This window comes from Lithobates pipiens, unplaced genomic scaffold (genome assembly GCF_037356315.1).
Source record: "Lithobates pipiens isolate NorthernLeopardFrog02 unplaced genomic scaffold, aLitPip1_a1.2 Scaffold_22, whole genome shotgun sequence".
Lineage (NCBI taxonomy): Eukaryota > Metazoa > Chordata > Amphibia > Anura > Ranidae > Lithobates > Lithobates pipiens.
The window spans coordinates 245,593,477-245,612,490 of NW_027507784.1; positions in this window are offsets into that span (position 1 = coordinate 245,593,477).

Sequence of the window (19,014 nt, forward strand, 5' to 3'; positions counted from 1 at the left end):
ATATTCCTTCATTAAAATAAGATGATTTTGTCCTTCTTATAACAATAATGACAATAATTGGGCCTGATCAAAACAGTTATGATGCCAGTTTGTCGTTTTAGTAACATGAACTTATGAATTTAATAAACACATTAGATTTGTTTTTAATTGCATCTAGCCTTGCAACAGCAGGTTTTGATTGCATAAGTAATGCTTCTGAGCCTAAAATAGCAACAAAACAAAAGCTATTTAATATGGAATCAAAGATTGCTGATTAAAGGTTGAAGATGGCGGGTCAGCATGGCAGCCAGATAACAAGCATTTTCAGAATTATAAATCAGTAACAGCAGCCTCAGAATTTATCTTGTGCAAGGTTTAATTTTAAAATGTCTATTGTCTCTACAGAAAACCCACACACACAGAGACGACCACACATACACACACACAGACGTCCACACACACATACACACACACACACAGACGTACACACACACACACACACACACACACACACATACACACAGAGACATCCACACACACACACACACACACACAGAGACGTCCACACACACACAGATGTCCACACACACACACACACACACACACAGACGTCCACACACACATACACACAGAGACATCCACACACACACACACAGAGACGTCCACACACACACAGATGTCCACACACAGACGTACACACACACACACACAGAGACGTTCACACACACACACACACACACACACACAGAAACATCCACACACACACACAGAGACGTCCACACACACAGAGACGTCCACACACACACAGACATCCACACACGCACACAGAGACGTCCACACACACACACAGAGATGTCCACACACACACACACACAGAGACGTCCACAAACACACACAGAGACGTCCACACACACACAGATGTCCAAACACACACACACACACACACACATCCACACACACACACAGACGTCCAAACACACACAGAGACGTCCTCACACACACAGAGACGTCCTCACACACACAGATATGTCCTCACATACACAGAGACGTCCTCACACACACAGAGACGTTCTCACACACACAGAGACGTCCACACACACACACACAGATGTCCACACACACACAGAGATGTCCACACACAGGCATAATGCAAGCACAAACATTTCCAGTATGTTAAATGCTAAATATGTTAAATATGTGATGATCTATAAGATATTTCTATACTATTAATATTTTAGGCTTTTTTTCCCAATAGAAACACTGTGGAAAGGTATTCTTTTATTTTCAGAATGGAGACCACTGTCATTCTCCTGAATAAAAGTGGTGGTTTTTAACTCAACGCTTGTTTTATGGACAGACAGAGAATATTTTGAACATAAATTCACCGAACGCATTGACAAATGACTCAAAACATGACTTGCATCCTTATTCCATATCAAGATTTAGGGGCTTACTGTGACATTTATGGGGATGCCTGCAGTATTGTTCACATTGTACGGTATAAATTAAGCCCCTTGGTATCTGCAGAGTCTTTGTCTAGATTTATAAAGCAGTGAGTAGAAAATCTCCAACAAGATCAAATCTCGGCAATCCATTTTATTCCACAGAAGAGATGCATCCATCTTTCGAAAAATCGTACCATATTTGTATCAGAAGCTTAGTATTATGTGTTTGTTTTAATCCTTTAAAGTGTTTAACTCCTTTTATGACTGGGGATATTTTTTATATTTGTTTCTGTGGCCATTCTAAACAGATACTGAACATAATTGCATTTTATTTATATTTTTACTAATTATATTATTGTGCTAAAAAATGCTTAAGCTCAGTCTTTTTTTAAACAATGTAGTGTTTAAATAGGTGAGCATTGTTGAAAGACACTGAAAATCAGCTGTGTTTAGCTTTGCAGCACCTTCATTGTGACCATAGGCATCTATGGTAATGGATATCGTGTGTGTTGGTGTGCTTTATGCCGCGTACACACGTAGCCAACTATCCGGCGGACTTAGTCTGACGGACTTCCCGCCTATTATGATGTCACAGTCCCAGAATCCACTGGGACTGTGAAATCATAATAGGCGGGGACATCATCCGGTGATGTCCTTATATAAGTCACCGCATGCCGCGTCCCCGTCATTGTGAGCGGAGGATGCGACGAGGCAACATCTGAAGAATAGAAGAGAAGAAAAGAAGACGGCGACAGTGGCAACAGAAGACCGGGCCACCGCCTGTTAAAAGAGCTAGAAGAAGGCGCGGTGGCCCAGCATGAAGAACCGAAGAGGGGGACAAGACCCCCGAAGTCAAAAGAAAAGGGCGGCGAAGAAGAAAGCCGGGCTCCTCCGCTAGCAAAAGAGCTAGCAGAAGATAGTGGAGGAGTCGGGCGAGAAGACCCCCTGAAGACAGAAGACCCCCTGAGCTGTGCAATAAACTATTTTAACCCTTGTGTGTTGTGTTTTATTTTTACTTTTTTCCACAGGTGAATGGGTAGGGGTACATTGTACCCCATACTCATTCACATAGGGTGGGGGGCCGGTATCCGGGGGCCCCTTTATTAAAGGGGGCTCACGGATTCCGATAAGCCCCCCGCCCGCAGACCCCAACAACCAATGGCCAGGGTTGTCGGGAAGAGGCCCTTGTCCTCATCAGCATGGGGACAAGGTGCTTTGGGGTGGGGGGGCCGCGCGGCCCCCCCTTCCCCAAGGGGCCCCCCATGTTGAGGGCATGCGGCCTGGCACAGCTCAGGAGGGGGGGCGCTCGCTCGTCCCCACCCCCTTTCCTGGCTGGCTGGGTAGCGTGCTCGGACAAGGGTCTGATGGGGACCAAGGGGGGACCCCCATGCCGATTTTTCGGCGTAGGGGTTCCCCTTTAAGTCCATACCAGGCGACGGGGCCAGCGACGCCTCCTTCGCTGGCCCCGGCTACCTGGATACGCCCTCAAAATGAGCAGACTTTTCTCCGGACGGGAAAAGTCTGTTCATTTCAAAAGTACGGCGGACTGGCACACACTCGGCCGGATTGTCAGCCGAAATGTCCTGTTAGTGTAGCCAAACAACATTCAATATATAAGAGAGTGCACCGCTGAATCATGACATAAATATTAAAAATTATTGAATCAAATAACATATAAAGTGCATAATTAAATGTCTATGCAACAAAGTCCAAAAAAGTCCATATTAAAACAGTGAAAATTCCACAAACGGGTGTTGATTGATGAACAACTAAAAATATTGAAATCCTATGTTCTAAATCCTATGTTCCTAATTCCAGACGACCAACAACGCAACCCCACCCCCCAACTAAGCAGGGTCAGAAAACACCTGTGAGCCACTCCAGGACACAGTGAAATATCCAACCAAGCTGGCTCCTAAACATCTCCCAAGATCTTCTCCTCAGAATGTCAGCAGTAAGAATGAGCTCAGGCGTGTTCGCATACTCCACGTGTAGAGCCCGCCAGGAAGTGGGTGCAGCCCTGCACTAATCACAGTCAGTGAGACATTGCCCTATGTGCAGTTGCAGAGATCGGGCAATATCTCACTGCCTGTAATAAGCGCAGCACTGTGCCGCCTTCCTGGAGGGCTGTCAAGAAGGTCAGCCCAGCCATCTGTCCGCTACTGAAGGTTCGGGCTGCAAAGCCCCTGTTATGAGTGTCTGTCGGCGCACGCGGGTGCGCGTTAACGCTGGTGGGCGCACGCGGGTGCGCGTTAACGCAGGTGGGCGCACGCGGGTGCGCGCTAACGCAGGTGGGCGCACGCGGGTGCGCGCCAACATAGGTGGGCGCACGCGGGTGCGCAGATGTCCTGATGGGCGCACGCGGGTGCACGTTAGTGCTATTGGGCGCACGCGGGTGCGCGCTAACACAGGTGGGCGCATGCGGGTGCGCGCTGGTGTTGCTGGGCGCGCGCGGGTCCGCGGATCCGCGGGAGCGCGCGCAGGAGCGCGCGTGCACGCGCGGGCGTGCGCGTGCACGCGGGAGCGCGCCGTGACGGCTCTTGGCGCCAAAGGGGTTACTTAAGGGGACCTGTTGCCTTGCCTCCTTGCTGTCCGGTCTACAGCGTTCCTGTCTTGACCCCTCTGCTCCTGCTTACTACTTGCTCGTTCCTGTGACCCGGCTTATCCTGACGATCCCTTGTTTGCTGCCTGCCTCCGACCCCGGCTTGTCTGACGATTCTTCTGCCTGCTGATTCGGTACCTACCTGCCTGCCTGTTCCTGACCCGGCTTGTTCACCACTTCGTCCAGTCTGCTGTCCCTCTACGGTGCCAGTCTTCCGGTATCCTGCCTTACCTGCTTACGGGTCTGTCGTGAGGAGCCGTACTACAGAACACCTTCCCCGCTGCTCCAGCGTGTGCGTCTTCTGCCGATCTCATCGCCTGCTGGTCGCTGTTCCTGCTGCATCTGCTCCTCTCCTGCACCCGGAGCTTTACACCTGTGTCCTGCTTGGCACTTGTGCCCCTTCCGCGCTCTAGAACCTCTGTATCCTCTACCAGGAGTTCCTGAGCCGGAGGAATACGAGTAGCCGCTCCCAGCATCCGTGGGCTCAACCACCAGGTACGTGACAGTACCGGACAGCCATGTCCGAGCCCACGTCGGGAGCCTCCCCGATGGATGAACTTTGCCGCCACCTTGCTGGTCTCACTCAGGCTGTGAAGAACCTACAAGAAGGGTACAACCGTCTGGAGGGTCAAGTTCAGGCTTTGTCGGCATCTTCACCACCTTCATCAGGTCCAGCTCCCACTCCGTCCGTGGTAATGATGCCACCCGAACCAAGGGTCCCCACGCCTGAGAGGTTCTCAGGGGATCAAAGCAAATTCAGGGCATTCCGTAACGCCTGCGGTTTATTCTTTGCCCTGCAACCCCGGACTTTCTCTCTTGAAGCCACTAAGGTGGGGTTCGTCATTTCCTTGTTACTAGGGGAACCTCAGTCTTGGGCCCACCGTCTTCTCGAGCAGAAACATGCCTCTCTTGATAACTTGGACTCCTTCTTCCAGGCAATGTCCCAGCTTTATGAGGACCCTCAGTTGACAGCTACCGCAGAAGCGGCCTTGCACTCCTTACAGCAGGGCCGCAGACCTGTAGAGGACTATGTAACTGAGTTCAGGCGGTGGAGTGCCGATACCAACTGGAACGACGCCGCCCTGCGCTTCCAATTTCGTGCAGGTCTCTCTGAAAACTTAAAGGACGAGCTGGCCCGTGTGGGCATCCCAGAGACTTTAGAAGCTCTCATTAACCTCTCCATACAGATCGACAGGAGATTAAGAGAACGGAGATCAGAACGCTCTGCCGGTCCTTCCCGTCCTGTTTGGATGCTTCCTCGAGTCCCCAGTTACCCTCAGCCAGCTTCTTCTGCTTCGGTGTCTTCTTCCTCCGATTCTTCCGAACCTATGCAACTTGGTCTCCTACGGCCCTCTCTCACGCCGGAAGAACGTCTGCGTAGGAGGACTAATAATCTGTGCCTGTACTGCGGGGAACCAGGACACTATGTAAGGACCTACCCAGCCAAGCTCCGTAAGTGCCAAGCCACTACCCCTGTACCTGTATCCACCTTACCTGATTATGCTTCTCATCTGGCTGTTTCTGCTCTCTTACAGCTTCCAGGAAGGAGTATTCGGGCCACCGCAATTATTGATTCTGGAGCTTGCAGTGGCTTCATGGACTTGACCTTTGCCATCAAGAACCACGTTCCCCTGCATCCACGGGCGAAGGGACTTTCAGTACACTTGGCCGACGGATCTGTTCTTAAGTCCGGGCCAGTTACACAGGAAACAAGACCCCTGTTGACCACCATCTCGGAGAACCATCAAGAACTTTTATGCCTGGACATTATTGATTCTCCCTTATTCCCAATCATCCTTGGCATGCCCTGGCTGAAGGCCCATAACCCTCAAGTGGACTGGTGTACCGGGAAGATGAACTTCTCCTCTCCCTATTGCAACCAGCATTGCTTGATTAGGCCTACCGATATTTCCCCTTCTTTGTTGTGCCTGGAAGCTGACAAGGAAATTCTCCAATCTGTTCCTGAGGCCTACCACGAGTTTTTGGACGTTTTCAACAAGAAAGGTGCCGAAACTCTCCCGCCACATAGACCTTACGATTGTCCGATTGAGCTCCTTCCGGGGGCCGAAATCCCTTTCGGAAGGATCTTTCCTCTAACTGAGCTGGAGTTGGGCACCTTGAAGACGTATATTGATGAGAACTTGGAAAGGGGATTCATCCGACCTTCTACCTCCCCCGCGGGAGCCGGAATCTTCTTTGTAGAGAAGAAAGACCACTCTCTGCGCCCCTGTGTTGATTATCGGGAACTGAATAAAATAACTATCAAGAATCGGTACCCTCTACCTCTGGTACCCGAACTATTCCAGAGACTAGGGACGGCGGCGGTATTTACTAAGCTGGATCTTCGCGGGGCCTATAACCTGATTCGTATCCGAAGCGGCGATGAGTGGAAGACTGCCTTTCGCACCCGGTTCGGGCATTTTGAGTACCTGGTCATGCCCTTTGGACTATGCAATGCACCTGCTACATTCCAGCACTTCGTGAATGACATCTTCAGGGACTATCTTGACTTGTTTGTTATAATTTACCTTGATGACATCTTGATCTTTTCCTCTTCTCTGTCCGAGCACCGTGAGCACGTCAAAAAGGTGTTAATCAGATTACGTTGTCATGGCCTTTACGCAAAACCAGAAAAATGTGTGTTTGAGCAGCAGAGTATTCAGTTTCTGGGCTTGATTATCTCTGTGGAAGGCATTCAAATGGACCCACAAAAGGTTTCCGCCATTCTGGATTGGCCTGCCCCCTCTGAGAAGAAGGGCGTTCAACGTTTAGTGGGCTTCGCCAACTTTTACCGGAAATTCATCAGGGGGTTCTCTACCATCATCTCCCCCATCACCAAGCTCACGAAGCAGGGCTATCGGTTCCACTGGACTTCCGAAGCCCAGGAGGCTTTTGTGGCCCTCAAGAAGCTGTTCACCGCGGCATCAATCCTGAAGCACCCTGATCCAGCTCTACCCTACATCTTAGAGGTCGACGCTTCTGAAATTGCGGTTGGGGCTGTTCTTTCACAGAGGCAAGGTTCCAAGGCCCTCCTGCATCCGGTGGCATTCTTCTCCCGCAAGCTTTCGGAAGCTGAAAGGAATTATGATGTGGGAGATCGGGAGCTGTTGGCCATCAAATCGGCACTCGAGGAATGGAGGTACCTTCTGGAAGGAGCAGCACACCCCATCCTCATTTTTACGGATCACAAGAATCTCGAGTACCTGAAGGTCGCTAAGAGGCTAAAACCACGTCAGGCCAGGTGGGCACTCTTTTTTACTCGATTTTCTTTTCATATAACCTACAGACCTGGGTCGAAAAATACCAAGCCGGATGCCCTCTCGAGGATGTTTTGCGGACCTGAAGCCTCTTCTCCCCCGGATACTATCCTATCTTCCGGGAATTTCCTTTTACTTCAGGAAAACCTGTTGGACCAGATCAAACGGGCCTCACTCCATGTCTCTCCTCCTCCTGGTGTCACTCTGCAGGCAAGAGACAATCTTTTGTGGCATCTGGACAAGATCTTTGTACCCCAGGGGGTACGGGTAGCTGTTCTCAGCGCCTGCCATGACCATAAGTTGGCCGGTCATTTCGGGCTAATCAAATCACTTGAACTCCTGCAGCGGACCTTTTGGTGGCCACAACTGGCAAAGGACTGCAAGAATTATGTGGAATCCTGCACGGTCTGCTCGAGAAACAAGGGCAGCAGATCCAAGGTCTGGGGTCTGCTGAAACCTCTGCCTGTCCCTGAAAGACCATGGAGGATGATCTCCATGGATTTTATTGTTGAACTGCATCTTTCTGAAGACCATTCTACCATCTTCGTAGTTGTGGACAGGCTCTCAAAGATGGCGCACTTCCTTCCCATGAAAGGTACCCCCTCCGCTGCTGAGACTGCTAAGGTATTTGTTAGAGAAATTGTGAGGCTTCATGGGATCCCTGTGGACATTGTCTCTGATCGGGGGGTACAGTTTACTTCAAGGTTCTGGAGGGCGTTATGTGGTTCCCTGGAGATCAACCTTTCCTTTTCCTCTGCTTATCATCCGCAGACTAATGGCCAGACGGAAAGAACAAATCAAACTTTGGAACAGTACTTACGTTGCTTCTCATCTTTCTCTCAAGATGATTGGGTCTCCCTCTTACCTCTCGCTGAGTTTGCCTACAATAATTCTGTCCACTCCACCACCAAACAAACCCCTTTCTTTGCAAATTACGGATTTCACCCCCTGTTTCTAACAAATAATCTCCCGGAATGTTCGGTACCTGCCGTTCAGGAAACTTTGACCTTCTTCAGCAACAACAACAAGCTTCTTCGGGAAACAATGTCCAGAACTCAGGAATATTACAAACGGATCTTTGATAGAAAGAGGAGAGGGGAACTTAGCCTGGAGCCTGGGGATCAAGTTTGGCTGTCAACCCTGAACCTAAAGCTGGCATGTCCCTCCAGGAAACTGGGTCCCAAGTTTATTGGTCCTTTTCCGGTTAAGAGGAAGATCAACAGCGTGGCGTACGAGTTGCAACTACCAGAGTCTTTCCGGGTCCATCCGGTTTTCCATGTGGCTCTTCTTAAACCCGCTGTCCCAGATCCCTTCGTTGGCAGAGACGTTGGTCCACCTGAACCTGTCCTGATCGATGGAGAAGTCGAATTCGAAGTAGAGTCAATTCTGGACTGCAGGAAGAGACGGGGACAGGTCCAGTACCTGGTGAAATGGAAGGGATACGGTCCTGAAGATAACTCTTGGGAGCCGGAAAGTAATATTCATGCTGAAAAGCTGATCCGGGCCTTCAAGAGAGCGCACCCAGCTAAGCTGGCCCAGTTGGGCATCCGGGGGCTGCCCCTTGGGGGGGGGGCAATGTCAAGAAGGTCAGCCCAGCCATCTATCCGCTACTGAAGGTTCGGGCTGCAAAGCCCCTGTTATGAGTGTCTGTCGGCGCACGCGGGTGCGCGTTAACGCTGGTGGGCGCACGCGGGTGCGCGTTAATGCAGGTGGGCGCACGCGGGTGCGCGCTAACGCAGGTGGGCGCACGCGGGTGCGCACCAACATAGGTTGGGGGAAAAGGTGGGCGCACGTGGGTGCACAGATGTCCTGATGGGCGCACGCGGGTGCGCGTTAGTGCTATTGGGCGCACGCGGGTGCGCGCTAACACAGGTGGGCGCATGCGGGTGCGCGCTGGTGTTGCTGGGCGCGCGCGGGTCCGCAGATCCGCGGGAGCGCGCGTGCACGCGCGGGCGTGCGCGTGCGCGCGGGAGCGCGCGCGGGACCGCGCCGTGACGGCTCTTGGCGCCAAAGGGGTTACTTAAGGGGACCTGTTGCCTTGCCTCCTTGCTGTCCGGTCTACAGCGTTCCTGTCGTGACCCCTCTGCTCCTGCTTACTACTTGCTCGTTCCTGTGACCCGGCTTATCCTGACGATCCCTTGTTTGCTGCCTGCCTCCGACCCCGGCTTGTCTGACGATTCTTCTGCCTGCTGATTCGGTACCTACCTGCCTGCCTGTTCCTGACCCGGCTTGTTCACCACTTCGTCCAGTCTGCTGTCCCTCTACGGTGCCAGTCTTCTGGTATCCTGCCTTACCTGCTTACGGGTCTGTCGTGAGGAGCCGTACTACAGAACACCTTCCCCGCTGCTCCAGCGTGTGCGTCTTCTGCCGATCTCATCGCCTGCTGGTCGCTGTTCCTGCTGCATCTGCTCCTCTCCTGCACCCGGAGCTTTACACCTGTGTCCTGCTTGGCACTTGTGCCCCTTCCGCTCTCTAGAACCTCTGTATCCTCTATTAGGAGTTCCTGAGCCGGAGGAATACGAGTAGCCGCTCCCAGCATCCGTGGGCTCAACCACCAGGTACGTGACAAGGGCGCTGTACGTGGAGCATGCAAACACGCCTGAGCTCATCCTTAGTCAGCAACAGAGCATAAGGGGTGACTCAGGTGTTTTTTGACCCTGCCTAGTTAGGGGGTCACACTCCCAGAGGTGGGCCTATACCCATGGGGGGGGGGCACGAGTGAGGTGATCCGTTGGTGGTCTGGAAGTTTGTTTTTTTGGGTAGCTCGCAAGACTATCACATATATAACCTTATTCATTGGTACACAGCAAATTTTCTCAGAAGGCTTGTCCTTTGCCTTTATTTAAAATTGCAAAATGTAGTCTTGCTGCAATGTTCCTTTCCAGGTGCATCATAGCAGCATACACAGGGGGTTCTGGCTCCATGCCCACAACCTAACAGGACTGGTTAACTATACGTTTTCAGATAGGCTCCAGCACAGCATTCTGTTTGTCCTCAGCTGATGGGGACTGGATGGATCACGTTCTGCATTTACCCTAGCCAGGTTCAGCCTCTCCTGGGTGAAAGCCCCTGTCCTGTACAGTCACCAAACCAGCTCTATGGAGGAAACCCTAGTCTGGTGGTTACAGGGGTGTGCTGGCCAGCATTGCAAAGCACTTTAAAAAAGCCTGGTTCTCTGCAGCATTTCTTGTTTACTTCCTTCCTTTTCTATGTCTCCGCTGTTGTTCTCCTGAGCCCCGTAGTCCTCCTATGTTTATTTGCTCTTTTCCAAAATGATGACTGTGCTTCGGGTTTCTGAGCATGCCGGCAGGAAGTGACAACAGCGGAGACTTCCTTTGCCAGGCCCCAGAGCCTGCTGGTCACACTGAGCATGCTCAGCAATGACATCACTTCCTCCCTGTCTGCTCCACTTTTAAAAGCAATTCCTGTCTTTATGACTTTGCTGGACTGGCGGTTTTGCTTCACAGAGGCTGGGATCTTGCTTCTCTGTTGGCCTGTACCTTTTATATCATTATTTCTGGCACATTGCATGTAAATGTTTGGGGTTACATTAGCTTATCATTTTGCTGAGTTTCCCTCGATTTGTCTGTCTATTCATGAACTATATCCTTTAGATGTCACTACCCTTCTGTCTATGGAGTCCACTGCCCAAGCAGACCACTCTCAGCTTAAAAAGGTAGAGGTTGAGTAAGTATTGAGGATAGATTAAAAGCGAGCCCCATGACTGCCGCTGTCATATCTTGACAGCCCTCCAAGGTCATCTAGATCCTCATATTCAAAATTGAAAGAACCCTCTTGGCATGCCTCCCCCTTTAAGAGCAGATTGTCTGGACAAATTCACTCCAGGTCTTCCTACTGTCATCATTATTGCTCCCGGCAAGCAAGATCACCCTCTCCGCACTGCCGCCCTGCCTCTCTGGGCCACCACTCCCGCCCAGGGTATAAGGCATGCATGTTTATGGGGCTCCGGCTTTACCAGATAAGCTGGCTTACCACTCCTGCATGGAGGAGGAGTGGCCAGATAAGCTGGCTTGCCACTCCTAAAGATAAAGATGCAGATGTCAGAGAGGTAACAGACTTAATCGGAGAACCTGTCAGAGGGTCTGCTCTCAACTTAGAAACTGCAGCCCGATGTACCGCTGCTTCAACTCAACAAGCTCTCCAAAGTTTAGATAGCTCTTCTGAAAATCAGGAAATTGAAGGGGCATCTTGATTTGATTATTCTCTGGTAAAACCATTCACCAAGTCAGTCAAGGAAGCCCTCGGCTGGCAGGAGGTGGAAAAAAACACCACCCAAAGTCAGAAGATATGTTCCCATCCTCAAAAGGGTACCAGAGACTCCCCCTTTAATCTACAGTATGAACTTATCCAGGATGAATGGCAAAAAACTGACAAAAAGATAGGTATCAGTGGGAGGGTCAAGAAATTGAAAGACCACTAAACCGCAACAGGAGCAAACCACAGCTAATTCCATTTTTGCCTTGGAGGCCATGACTCACGACGCTGCTGCAACTCCCTGTGGAAGATCCAATAAATCATATAGTAACCCCAAACCTTTTGTATCAGGGCAGTTTCTGCACCCAGCTCCGCAAAGGCTGCACTTGATGGCCTGGAAACTGAGAGGCAAAGGTTCATGGAGTCTGTTTGCTCTAACCAGGTGGTAGCAACCATTCTTCAGGCCAGGAAAAGCTCCACAAACAGCATGTATCAAAATATATGGAAAAAACAGGGAGGGGCCGTTTTGGACCCACAGAGCCATGTGGAATGCCAGGATTGCACTTTACTTTGACGAGCATGCATTTTCTATCATCTTGTAAGTGTCTTTAATCTTATCCTAGTAAAGTCATCATTTTTAATACTACACTCAGGTCTTGCAGAGTTCTAGACACACTCTGAAGGCTGCCTTCCTTTTTAACTCTTAATACCCCTTTCTATGGATATATCACATCCAGCTATTACAGCCACAGACTAAGGATTACTCCATCTGGAGCGCCAAATAAACACTGAATATACTGTATCAAAATATATGGCAGAGCTTCCTCTCAGTCACCCAGAGGCAGTCCTGTATCCCCAGAAGTGGCCCAAGTTCTGGCATTCTTATAAATGAGGCTCGACAAATACCTTAAAAGTCCAGGTGTCAGCCCTATCAGCCATTACAGGAATTAAATGGGCCTCGAATCCCCTGGTCATTCAATTCATGAGAGAATGTCTAAAAATCAGGTCACCAAGAAAACTGTTATTCCCTGTTTGGGATCTGTCAGTAGTCCTGGAAGCATTATCACGCTCTTCCTTTCATCTGATACAGTTGACCTCAGTATGGGACCTAACGCTTAAGGTGTGTGTCCTCATTGTCATAATCTCAGCAAAGCGAGGATCTGAAATTAAAATTCTTGTTATTACAGAGCCTTACCATATATTCTATCTGGACAGATTAATCCTGAGACCTTTAAAACTGTTTATTGTGTAGGTAGCTACCTCCTTCCATTTCAGTCAGGGGATCATTCTGCCGTCATTTCTCAATGATCAAGGAACACCACATCCACTGGAAGTTGGATTCAACAAAAAAGGCTTACCTGACAGTCACTGAACCTTTCAGAAAAGCAGATAACCTTCTAGTAATCCCCAATGGGGCCAGGAGGGGGCAAGCAGCATTCTCACACACCATATCCTCTTGGTTAATCAAGATCATATAAAAGGCCTACTCAATCCTACAGCATCCAAATCTGGAGGGCTTGAGGGCATATTCCACAAGGGCAGTGGCAACCTCCCAGACAGCATATTGCAGAGTCTCTCCGGAAACAATCTGTAAGGCGGCAACGTGGTCATCTAGGAATATGTTAATTTTGCATTACCTCGTGGATCCGGCACAGCTTACAACAGTAGGGTTGGGCAGATCCGTTATCCAAGCGGGCTAGGCTAATTATTAAATTTTAGTTTTTTTTTTCTTGCACACACCCGACTAGTGAGTTTCTTCTCAGTGTATACTACCATGATGCGTCAGGAAAAAAAAAATTGTATACTCCACCTTTTCATAATTTTCTTTTCCTGATGCATCTTTAAGGCAGTTTACAGATTCCCACACTTGAGGTGATAGTTACAGAGAATGCTGTGTGGGGGCTTAGCTGAAATATTATAATTAATCATGCTTATCAGGTTGTGAAGATGCACCAGGATAGGAAAGGCAAATTGCAGAAAGGTAAGTATACAATTTTCCCTTTTTGGACAGCAAATGCTTTTTCTTCGGATACACCTCTTCTATAGGTTAAATTGGTGCAGTCTTTTTCTGCTTCTCGATGCACTTTGATACCAAGTATTATAAATGTAACTTGCAGATCCTCCAGTAAAATGTTGGGGGTCTTGGAGATTTATTTTAATGTAAAATAATCAGCTCTGGGCTAAATTTGCTGGGCTGGTCAGTATTGAGCTGGGCTGGGCTGGTCAGTATCCTAGACAAATCAGCAGTGGAATCGTTGATTTTAAATTAATTTGATGATCTTTTTAATTCTTTGCCAGACCCATAGGCATCCACAATCTTCAGTCTGTGGGCCTGATGCCGCGTACACACGATCAAACAATCGGGTGGAAAAGTCCGACAAACTCAAGTCCGCCGGACAATCCCCCCGTGTGTAGCCTCCGGCTGACTTTTTTTACCCGAAAGTACGGCGGACTTAGAAAGTATTTTTGCACTCCTCTTCCCGCCGGACTCGCATTTCAGCAGACAATCCAGCCGTTGGTATGCCAGTCTGCCGTACTTTTGAAATGAGCGGACTTTTCCCGCATGGAGAAACCAGGCCGTGTGCCCTCAACATGGGGGGTGCCTTGGGGAAGTGGGGCCGTGCTGCCCCCCCACCCCAAAGCACCTTGTCCCCATGTTGATGAGGACAAGGGCCTCTTCCCGACAACCCTGGCCGTTGGTTGTCAGGGTCTACGGGCGGGGGGCTTATTGGAATCCGTGAGCCCCCTTTAATAAGGGGGCCCCCGGATACCGGCCCCCCACCCTATGTAAATGAGTATGGGGTACAATGTACCCCTACCCATTCACCTGTAAAAAAAAGTAAAAAAAAAACACAACACACAAGGGTTAAAATAGTTTATTGCACAGCTCCGGGGGTCTTCCGTCTTCGGGGGTCTTCTCGCCGGACTCCTCCGCTATCTTCTTCTAGCTCTTTTGCTAGTGGAGGAGCCCGGCTTTCTTCCTCACCACCGCCCTCTTCTTCCGACTTTGGAGGTCTTGTCACCCTCTTCGGATCTTCTTGCCGGGCCACCGCGCCTTCTTCTAGCTCTTTTACAGGCGGTGGCCCGGTCTTCTGTCGCCGCTGTCGCCACTGTCTCCGCCTTCTGTTCTTCTCTTCAGATGTTGCCTCATCGCATCCTCCGCTCACAATGGCACGGACGTGATGTGCAGTGACTTACATAGGGACATCACCGGATGATGTCCCCACCCATTATGGTGTCACAGTCCCAGAGGATGCTGGGACTGTGACATCATAATAGGCGGGGACATCATCCAGTGATGTCCCTATATAAGTCGCCGCGCGCCTTGTCCCCGTCATTGTAAGCAGAGAGAGCAATGAGGCAACATCTGAAGAGAAGAAGAGGAGAAGAGAAGAACAGAAAAACAGAAGACGGCGACAGCGGCGACAGCGGCGACAGCGGCTACAGCGGCGACAGAAGACCGGGCCACCGCCTGTAAAAGAGCTAGAAGAAGGCGCGGTGGCCCGGCAAGAAGAACTGAAGAGGGGGACAAGACCCCTGAAGTCGGAAGAAGAGGGCGGCAGTGAGGAAGAAAGCCGGGCTCCTCTGCTAGCAAAACAGCTAGAAGAAGATAGCGGAGGAGTCCGGTGAGAAGACCCCCGAAGACGGAAGACCCCCGGAGCTGTGCAATAAACTATTTTAACCCTTGTGTGTTGTGTTTTTTTTTTACTTTTTTTTACAGGTGAATGGGTAGGGGTACATTGTACCCCATACTCATTTACATAGGGTGGGGGGCCGGTATCCGGGGGCCCCCTTATTAAAGGGGGCTCACGGATTCCAATAAGCCCCCCGCCCGTAGACCCTGACAACCAACGGCCAGGGTTGTCGGGAAGAGGCCCTTGTCCTCATCAACATGGGGACAAGGTGCTTTGGGGTGGGGGGGCAGCACGGCCCCACTTCCCCAAGGCACCCCCCATGTTGAGGGCATGCGACCTGGTACAGCTCAGGAGGGGGGGGCGCTCGCTCGTCCCCGCTTTCCTGGCTGGCCGGGTAGCATGCTCGGACAAGGGTCTGATGTGGACCTGGGGGGGACCCCCACGCCAATTTTTTCAGCGTTGGGGTTGCCCTTTAAGTCCATACCAGGTGGCGGGGCCAGCGACGTCTCCTTCGTGGGCCCCGCCTTCCTGGAGACGTGCTCAAAATGAGCGGACTTTCCTCCGCGTGCGTGGGCAAGTCCGTTCATTTCAAAAGTATGCCTTATTAGTCCGCTGAAAAAGTGCCATGTGTGGGCAAGTAGTCCGTTCGGAAAGTTCGGCGGGAAGTCCGCCGGATAGTCCGCTACGTGTGTACACGGCATTAGGGAGCTTTTTCGATCCTGCCATGATTATCGCATACTAGTCAATAGCAAAAGGAACACCAGACTCTAGATATGACATTTAAAAAAGGTAGGTTTCACCTGCATGCTCCCCATGAGGGTTCTGCACATTGGCAATTAATCTGGAACACCAGATTTTCATTGCATGGATTTGAAATGGCCGTAAATGTACAGGTGGACTTACATTTTCCACAAGACAAACCTGCATTTTTGTTAATTTAGAACATCATAATGAACACACCGTGGCCATTGTATGTTCCATTTGTTCAAACACTGTATATTGTTTTCATTTGTTGAGAGAGTCTGAGAAAAAAAAATAGTCCCTACTATGTTCCATCTTTAGAAAATGTATAATTCTCTGTGAGCTCCGTGTTCAGAAGGCATCCAATATTAAATGTTTATTTGTAAATCAAACATTTTAAGCATATAGTTAATTTTGGTATAAAATATCAAAAAAAGTGAGGGTGCTCTCATTTACCTATACACTTTTAGAATGCTTATTCTATAACCATCTGAGCTCCTAGATACACGAATGATAGGATGGCTGCACACTCAATACTTGCAGAAAATGGTTTTATTGTTGAACAAAGTCCATAAAAAAACCACAAATAATCAGGCAGGGGAGGGAAAAGGTAGGTTGATATGTTTCACACGAGAGATTGTGCTTTCTTAATACCACATCTGAGCTCCTGCCTCACTGAAAACCACCTTCTTGACCCCTTAAGCCCCATACACACTATCAGTTTTTCTGCTGAGTTTTTCCTTCAGGTTTACCAAAACCATATAATATGAGGTCAAACCTTAGGAGTTTCAATCTGTATGCAATCAGGCAGGCCCTTATACTACATGGTTTTGGTAAACCTGAAGGAAAAAACTCAGCAGAAAAACTGATAGTGTGTATGGGGCTTTATAGTCTGGCTTTCAACTTGCAGCACTCCACAGAAACTGCTAAAACGTACTAATAATTTACTAACTGCTAAAACCAACAGCCACTACTCCATACTCTTACTACTAATCTTTTCTGTGGCCTTTGATACTGTTGCCCACCTGCTCTTTCTTCATAAACTACACTCCCGTGGTCTACCTTATTCTTTTCTTTCCTGGTTATCCTCCTATCTATCACAGCATTCCTTCAGTGTTACCTATAACTGTCCTTGCAGCCTCAAATCCAATAGCTGTTAAAAGCTTGTAGACTTCACCTCCGTAACATCTCTAAAATGTGTCCCTTTTTAAAGTGGAGGGCCACCCAAAAAAAAAAAAAAATAGCATTAATAAAAAAATATATATATTTTTTTTTCACTTACCTGAAACGCTGTTGCTAGGCAGTCTTCCTAATCTTCCTCTTCCTATTCCACGGTGCTTCCTCCTCTTCGGTGAGAAGCCCCGTTGCCTTCTAGGACATGTGTGTGTCCCAGAACACGATGGGGCCATTCACAAAGTGCAGTGCGACTCACGCATGAGCAGTAGGAAACAGCAGTTTAGCTGCAAGGCTCCACTGCCTGTTTCCCTTCGTTAGGATGGAGGCGCCGGCAGCTGATCCTATGGACGGATCGGCCTCGGGGCGGCCCGACATCGCGGGATCTTTGGAAAGGTAAGTGTCCTTTCTAAAAGTCAGCAGCTACAGTGTTTGTAGCTGCTGACTTTTAAAAATAAAAAGGATTGACCGGAACGCCCCTTTAACTAATGAAACCACCAAGCTAGTCATTAACTCCCTTATTATCTCTCACCTTGACTATTGCAACTCCCTTTTCATAGGCTTACCTCTCCATGGGCTATCCCCTCTTCAGTCAATCATTAATGCTGCTGCCAGACTCATCTATCTTACCTACCCTTCAGTGTCTGCAACCCCTATATGCCAATTCTTCCACTGGCTTCCAATTGACCAGCGAATTGAATTAAAAATATTAATAATAGCATACAAAGCCTTTCAAAACTCTGCCTCAAGCTACATCATCAATCCAAATATCACCCAAACTGTCCTCTACACTCCTCCCAAGACCTCCTGCTCTAAAGCCCTCTTGTATCCTCCTACCATGCTTGTCTCCATGATTTCTCCAGAGCCTCTCCTAACCTCTGGAACTCTCTACCTCAATCTGTTCGGCCATCTCCTACTGTGGCCAGCTTTAGGTAATCCATGAAAGCTCCTCTTTTCAGGGAAGCCTATCATGCTTCCAACTAACAACTGAACTTTTAACTCTTCCATTAGCTCATCCCCCACAGTTATAACCTTTTGTATTACTTGCAACACCCTATTAGATTGTAAGATATTATGAGCAGGGCCCTCTTGTATTTTATTGTATTGTAACTGTACTGTCTCTCTTTAGATTGTAGTGCACTATGCAAAATATTGGCACTATATAAATCCTGAATAATAATAATAATAATAATAATAATAATAATAATAATAAAAAAGGTGAGCTCTGGGCATATAAAAATACTTATTATTGTTATTATTCAAATCAAAAGTCCTGTGTCTGCATGTGCTGACGTGGAAAATGCTGACCAGAAAAGAGAGAGACTGCCCTTCACTGTCCAGGCACAGAGGTAACCTAGCTGTGTTGGTTTAAATACAACAGGTTGGCTGTGCCCAGTAGCAGGGCTGTGTAAATCTAGGGACTGGCTGGATGAATAGATTAACTAATGCTTTTTTCAGGTAAAACAGATCTAATGTATGCTTTAAACTGTGTATTTGGGTATTTGCCTGTAGCAAAGCTTTAAGCTTTATACAAAAAAGAAAAATAATAATGTTGACCCAAAACCATTATAGTTTCTCTTTGAGCAAATGTAATAGCTTCATAAACTGTGCAATATCTTGTGCAATAGAAGTTATTACCGACAATGAAAGTATCATTAAGGCAAAAATACTATTTTCTGGTGCCCATGCCTCTGTGGATCCTTGTATGTGGTCTATAGATGAGTAACAGTTTGAGTTTGTAAATCATTGATTATATGCTCTTACCTAGGTTATTGCAAAATAAGCATGCTGGACCTAATGTTATTGGGTGGGGGGTAGGGGGAAAAAAAAGCAAAAGTTAGCTGCTGTGGGCAGGCACTAACTGCAAAGTCTACGCAGAGAAATGTTGAATTTTAACTTTTATGTGTTGTCAAGTATAAGCAAACCATAGACCATTGGGTCTTATGCTAGGACAAAGTTCTCCTGAC